We start from the raw sequence: 8,055 nt of genomic DNA on the forward strand, positions 1-8,055 counted from the left end.
TTTTTCTGTAGTGTTATCTCTAACCACTGCCTGCTAGGTTTTAAACTGAGATGAATAACTCAATAAGCATTCATGGTAATTACTAGACTTATTCATACGTAGTGATGACAACATGCGTTTTATGTTCAGATGTGATAATTTAGCTTCTATAGAATGCCTGCAGTTTATAATGGTATCTGAGGGGAGAAAGGAAAAATTATAGGAACTATAACATGCCGTATTTAGAATTAAAAGACTTTGTTTCAAATAAAAAATTAAATATTTAAATAAATAAATTAAAAATAATATTTGGATTGAGACTTATTTCCAATAACAATTTTTCATGCATGACAATTTCTGTTTCTCGTGTTTCTGCTTTGCAGAAAACTGGAATTATTCAAGTTTCTGGACTCAATGATTAACTGTTGCTTAGACCTGGGAACTTGTGGTTGTGAAAGTCTGTCTGTTAAGGGTACCTTTGGCACTTTACCTGATAAGACCCAATAAGTTGTTTAATCATCTATATATTCTGTACCCTTGAAAACGTTGGTGATGTGAAAGAACATCATTAATAATCAGTGAAGGACGTTTCTGGAAATAAAAGACCAAGCAGCAGTTTTGCATGAAAGGGTCCCGAATAAGGGCAGCCTGGTGGATCAGTGGTGAACTTCTGCAGCCTCGTCTGCGATCCGTGTGGAGTTTGTATGTTCTCCCCATTTTCTCCTGGTGCTCAGGCTTCGTCCCACAGTCCAAAAACATGCTGGCAGGTTAACTAGCTTCCGGGAAGACTGGCCCTGGTGTTTGTGCCTGTGTGTCACGCCCAGGGTGTACCCTGACTTGCGGTCGTTGGCCTGCCAAGATGGGCTCCAGCTCCCCTGTGACCCTGAATTGGAAGAAGTGGCCAGAAAATGGAGGGATGGTTCTGAATGGCCACAGTAACATAGTCACAATTCAAGGAGTCACCAATGGGATTTGTATTTGAGTTCTTCTATTCCCTTTAGGTCATGTTCCTAATTTAACGTCCACGGTACTTCCTAGCAGCTGTCTTTTATTCAGTCTTAGATCATGTGCCATTTGCTTTCTTAACATAAGGCTAAGCTGTTGTTGATTCCAGAAGTCTAACTTCTGGAATCCATTTCATGGTTCAGTATTTTTCATCTTTTATATAATGAATATTGGGGTCATTATGTTTTTTTCTTGGTTTAACTGAACTGTTCCCCAATCCACACAAACGAAGAATAAGTGTGAAATGTGACAAAAGTCAGGAAAAATAATTTTCTACTCATTTCCTTGAAACACAAAACTCTTTCCACCTCATCTTTTTCTGTTTAAAGGGAGTGCCTTTCTATAAGTTAAAATGCTTTTGCAAGGCATGAGCTATTTAAATTATTTGGTTATATATGGAAGTTCAAATTTGCTTTGACACAAATACAACTTTTGTACCCTTTTTCAATTAATATTGTTGAAAATATTGGTTAAAGACTGTTTCTCCATTTTTCTACAGAATGAGGAAAATTAATAACAATTAATCACTGAACAATTTTATTATTTCTGTATATATGGATATAGAATTCAAAGGCATTAAAACACTATTGCAGCTATCTAATCTAATCTAATTGCAGCATGAGATTATTCTACAAAGCAAATATGTATCTCATAGTGTCAACCAGAGAGGAAATAAGTGACAGCATATGAAATTAAAAAAAATTAAGGTCACTATTCCACTACTGGACAACCGCCACTGCAGAAAAAAAAAATGTGATCGAAAAAATAATGTCCCCTGCCGTCCACAACATCAAAAGTTCACCTACAGCCACTTAAAATTCAGAACCATGATCTTTACAATTCACATAAAAGAGGCAGCACTAATTGCTTTTTTATGAAAGGGAAATGTTGAGTCATTGTTCTTGTCAGTAGGTATTAATTGCAGTCAGCTGCAGGGAAGAGACTTCAGCTGAACTTATGTCAATTGCACATGTTGATTCATTGTCATTCATCGATTTGTGTCAGGAGATGGACAGTTGTTCTGATCAAACTTGCAGCAGCACACATTCAATCTTTGTGAATCTCCATAAATATGGTAGGTTTGAAAATGTCAGAAGATATTGGCTTTTCTCACTTAAAGAGATTGTATACTATATTGTATGCTTATTTAGTTTGCATTTCCTTATTTATACCGGTAGTGTGCTGGTAGCTATTTATTGATTTACTGTTAATTTGTGACAAAGTGTTGTAGCTCTCATTGTGCTCAGCATTTATTTATTTATAACTTCCAGTCTGGAGTGCTACAGTAAGTACCTGCTTTTAATGTATGTTAAACTCATCAATACAATTTGTAGTTCTGTAATTTCACAATAGTTATTCATAAATCATTTTAGGATCAGAATGAGAGACATGTACTGTACATATATAGCCATAAATAATAAATGTTTTTTCATTACAGTTTGCATGTAGGCTGAAATACAACATATAATCAAGCAGACAAAGCAGACAGAGTTCCCTAGTGTATTAATATATCAAAGTCAAACCAGTCTATAATTCACTGGCCTTATAAACTTAGAACCTTAGAAACATTTCACAAATTACGAAATAGGAGGGACCCAAAAGTATGCCATGCAGAACTCCATTAACCTTTTAAGATTAATTAAACTAAAGAAGAACTACTGCTTAGTCATTTCTGGAAATGTAATCTGAAGTAAGATTATCTCAGGTGTAATTTCCTTTTTTGACCCAGTCCTTTTTGTTAATAATTGAAACACACTACCAAAAGTCTTTGGTTGTTAAGATACTCTTCATTAGAGTATTGTACAAGAGATGTTAAAGAATCTTTCTTACATTGGTAAACCTATTATCTATGCTATTGCATTGAACTGATTAAAGAACAGCCATGTAATGTGAAACCTAAATCACCTAAATGTAAAACCTAGAATGTGAAACAGTCATGTATTTCTCCCTGACTGGTGCCCTGTCTAAGGTGTAGCCTTGCACCTTGTGCCTTCTGGGTTATGATCTAGATCTCTGTGCTCTTCTCAGTATTAACATGTTTGTTTAAAAAGAACTGATGAATGGATGTTTCTCCCTTAAAGTTTCAATCTGCTACATTTCTCCTATTAAGAAACAGACTTACCTTGTATAAATATATAAAGACCATGGAAAAAGCATAATATGCAAACAAATAGTTTAAAGGGAAAATAAAATATGAGATTTATTGTGCTTTCCAAGAAAATGCTGTGCAGTGGATTACTGATGTCAAGGTACAAGGTTAAACTTAAACAGAACAGCAAATTAGTATTATTACCGTTTTTTAAAAGATGTTAATGATACACCTTTTAATTTTACTATTGTAATACTGTTATTTTTTTGTTTATTTCATTAACAAACAAGTCTCCTGTAATCATGTGTCCTTTTAAATTAAACAAAGAAGTGGTTGAGGCTTAGAAAACTGTTACAGATTCAAAACTGTGATGCTAATGATGGCAATTAATGGACCCTGACAGCACAATCTGCTTGTTATTGTTTCCTAAATGCAGGCTACTGATCACATTCATTCTCGCTCTAGGTAATAGGGACAGATTGGGAAGAATTGGTCCTACTGGTTAGGTGCCAGCCCACAGCTGATCCTATTGCTAGGATTAGCTTAATTAGAGTGACTCCTTGTCATCAAAAGAAACTGTCAAAAGGGTTTTATTGTTGAATAATACGTAATTAATACAAGCCTTATCCTGGTCATCTGGCACCCAGACACCTCAGAAAAGAATAAAAGAACATGCAATTTGACTTGCCTGTTACCTAGATGTCATGCTTTCTGGCTCGGTTATTGTTGAAAATGTCAATATGATAGCCTGTTCTTTTCAGAAGGTTGACCTTTTATAAGTACATTTTTTCATATTTCAGCCCCAATCTTCCAAAACGCACAGATGTGTATATCAACGACAGGGAAAAAATACACTGAAAAGTTAGCTAGTACAGGATAGTTCGGAGATAACACTTTAGAAAGAAGCAGAAGCAGATTAATTTAGAACCTCATTAGCAACGATCTAGGACAAGTAAACTGAAGTCAGCGAATACATTCTGTATGGTACAGAATGTTGATTTACAAAATACCACAGAAATCACCAGTAACTTGGATTTTAAAGCTGATATGGTAGCGGTACTAAAAATAATTGGGATATATTTTGTAGCAGCTATAATAGTGCATATCATAGCAGACATTCTATAACAATTACTTATGTTAAAAGTTTTTAGTTTTTGTATTACAATCTGATAGAGAAGGTCCAGACAGTATGCCTTTTAAAACTCTGGACATTACTTTTTATATACTGTAGACAAAATGTAAAGCTACCACTAGCACAAGCTCATTTTCTACCCAGCTTCACATTTTCCCTCCATTTGTCTCTGAAATGTCTTTGTTCGGTCGATGTGAAGTCGATGAATATAGGGCCAAAGCCTGATTCACAGACTGTCAGTGCACACAGTTCAAATCAGCTTTAAGAAATCTGTATTCATCTAAAGCCAGCAGTTAAGCAGAATTAAACCTTCACTGAGGGATGAATGCGTGCTTACAGCCTAGAACAATAAGGTCATTAAATAAGCAAATAGATTACTACAGCTTTAAGAAGAGGAAATGGTAGGAAACGTGCCTCAAAACTCTCAGCAGGTGTTAGTAATACTGTAAGAAAGCAAAGCATCTCTGCACAGCCTGTTTCTACCTTGTCTAAGGAAATCCCTGTGGGGCCCTGATTTGCTTACTAGTGACAAATTTGTAACATTCAACAATCCCATGCTTACCTACACAGTATTGTTCCTGGAATCCTCCTTTTCATTTCTACTACACGTCCTCCTATTGTGTGTCTGACCCACTGAAAGTGCAGGTTTGCCTTTGCCAGTTTCAAGAAAATATAAAGTTGTGTGAATCATGCTCCTTAAGAATCTTTTGAATGCAAGATGATAAGGATCCAAAAATCAATGAATCAGAAGTCTTCATTGTTCTGTTTATAATGCTCCCATCTGACGAGATGCTTCTGAAATGTAATTTGTTATTTTTATCAGATTTTGTTATATCCAGTGTATCGACTATGTACTGTATCTGTGCTTAGCTGAATTAGAATGCCTTGTATAATTCTAAATAACTAAACGGATTAAAATAAATCTTTTATATAAAGTTTAGTTCTTTTCTATCTCACTTACACTTCCTTACTTTGCATAAATTCCTGAGATTCATTATCTTCCATTCAGATAGTGAAAGCTAGTTTAAAACTTCCTTCCCACAAATGAATTATTTCATACATTACATACGTTACAGTTGGATGTTAAGTATTTTGTTCTTTAAAAATGACTTTAGTGTTAATTATCCAAGTGTCAAGTCTTTGGTGATATTAAAATGTGTGATAACACGATAGTTGCAAATTTAAAGTCAGTTTGAGCTTTTAGCTAGTTTGCGACATCAGGTTACACTTAGATTATTATAAAATAAACATTTTAAAAATATTAAGACTTTGTAAAATGCTATCACAGAAGAAAGCAATTCAGTATCGGTAATAACATGACAGGATTGATCCCATGATCTATTGGTGAAATTCTGAGCTTTGCAGTATGGATTCTGAGCCGCCATTGATATGATGTGCAGTTTTCTCATGCTTGAGAAACAGGAAAGCTGGTGAATCTCAGCTTTCGTGAGGCACTGCTTAAGACATGAAAGCCACTAAGACATTATGTGTATTTGGTTTTCTCGCTGGCATTTATTTGCCATTTCAAATCTTCCCATTGTTGTGTTTTGGGAGCAGCCTAATGACTTCTTTGCACCACCAGGGCCATCCACAAAACAATTTTAAGTACATCTTGTCTTGCAAATTTGTAAAAAGCTAACCTTTACCCTCACCATTACTTGCGCTATGCTTGTAGAACTGAAAGCAAAGCCTGCACAGCACCTTCTGTTCCTTCATTTCCTGAAACAATTTAACGCTTCAGTTTCTAATATTTGTAAACATTCTTAAATGTAATTACTATGTCATATTTTTCTTTAGAAAATACACAAGACGTTTAGAATTCTTCTTGCTAATATTAGTTCTCACATGTTAAATGAGTGGCCAATAGAAACATAGAATCACTTAAGCCTGATACGTGTATATATAAAAGATAGATTTTGAAATGTATTATCCTACTTTGTCTTAATCAAATAATGCTTTAAGTAGGCAGTCAATTTACAAAATTTCCTTTTGTAGACTAAAGTCATTTTAATGTCACAGCCCAAGTTGTGTTTCTTAACATCTGGTGTCTTTGAGTGTCTCAAACTTGAAACTGGCACAATAGGTGTACTAAAAAGCTGTAGCCATCTGCTAGGATTTTGGATCACCTCACAGACATATCAATACTAGGGCAACTTGAGATGTGAATAAACACTCACAGACGACTATAGGATTGCAAGAGGGACTTTCAGAGTCTGGAAAGTATTAACATAACTCAATGTAAATTCCAGATTGGATTTACTGTTCTTAAGGGTTGCTCAACATCAGACATGGGTTTGTTTAGAATATTTTTAATTAAGGAAAAAATTAGCAAATGACCATCCACATGGATATGATCACAGGATCACCGACATACTGTACATTTTCATCATTGACTTCTTCGGTCAACACCAAAAATCATTTTCATGAACATGATTGTTTGATAAGTACAGTTAAATAGCCCCTAAGCATATTGAAACAGTGTGTTGCAGGTCCAACAAATCTGAAAATGTGTGTTTGAAAACAGCATAGCGGGGGCAAATAGGAATGTGTTCTTGCAATGATTCTGTGTGTGCTCTCAGACACCAAATCCATTTCAACTTGAGAGCAGAGTTTCAAGGGTTGAGAAGAAACTATACCCACTGATATAGTTGTTTGTTTTATGTATATTAGTGGACCAAACCATGACATGTACAGATACATTCAGCATGTGTTTTATAAGAACAGTTGTGGCTTAATATGAATATTTAGGCTAAATTTGAAAACGTCTGTATGTTTCTGATCTTTGGATAATAGTTTAAAATGTCAGAAGAAACTGTCCATTTCTGAAACTTCAGAAGAAACACAGAGAAAGACGCACTGCCTGGTACCTGGCACTAGCCCAATGGAAGCCCCAAAGAGCTTCATTAAAATGTATCCAAGCAGTCCTGGGTCCAGAGTAACTGTAAGGGATCATGTCAGACCTACCACAGTACAAAACAGATTCCCCACTGGGGCACAAACAGTACTACAAATGGCAGTGCTGAGAGTACAATCACAGCATGAATGGCCCTAAATTAGCCAGCTCCTAATACCAGTTTACTAACACCTGTATTAGTGTTATATCACTGTGGGGTGGACTGCTGTTGGACAAGTATTAATCCTATAAGCTGTAGCATTTGCATATCCCTCATTAGCTTATTAAAACCTGAAGGAGGCAGGTTTTCGCAGCTGGTGGGTCCGTTCCAGCACTCACACTGCTTGGGTGGCTGTGTAATGAAGTAATGTTAGTGAATGTGAGGTTTATATGTATGGAAGGGATTAGGAGTATTAGAATTTGTGTGAACCAACGTGGACATATTCTCTCCACTGGATCTCAGTAATTGGATGGGAGGAGAAATGGCCGATCCATTAGTTTTGACTGTTTACTCAGGAGTTGGGCACCAGAGTTCCAATTTTGCTCTCTATTTGGTTCCTCACTTTTGTAAGGCAGAGCTGCTTTGTCCAGACCAGCCCTTAGCACCTCTGTATACTTATCAAACTAAGCAGATTCCACTACAAAGAAAATGCCTTGAAGATTTAGGAGACAGTGTTGCAAAAAATGCAGTCCAAGTTTCAAGTGCTACTTGAGGGCAACCCAATCAGGCCAGACTCAATCTTAGGCTAGAAAGCAAGAGATAATTGAAATGTATAAACACCTCTGAAGCCTCTTTCTTATTTTATTAGTCCTCTACTTTTAGGCTCCCAACAAACCTAGCATCAAAAAAGCCGAAAGCTACTTAAAAGAAAATTGAAATGTTTAGAATTCAGCATAAAGAGAATGTAATTATTCTAAGGATTTTCTAAACCTGCATAATTTTAATACCAATCTGAA

This window comes from Lepisosteus oculatus, chromosome 21, assembly GCF_040954835.1.
Source record: "Lepisosteus oculatus isolate fLepOcu1 chromosome 21, fLepOcu1.hap2, whole genome shotgun sequence".
Lineage (NCBI taxonomy): Eukaryota > Metazoa > Chordata > Actinopteri > Semionotiformes > Lepisosteidae > Lepisosteus > Lepisosteus oculatus.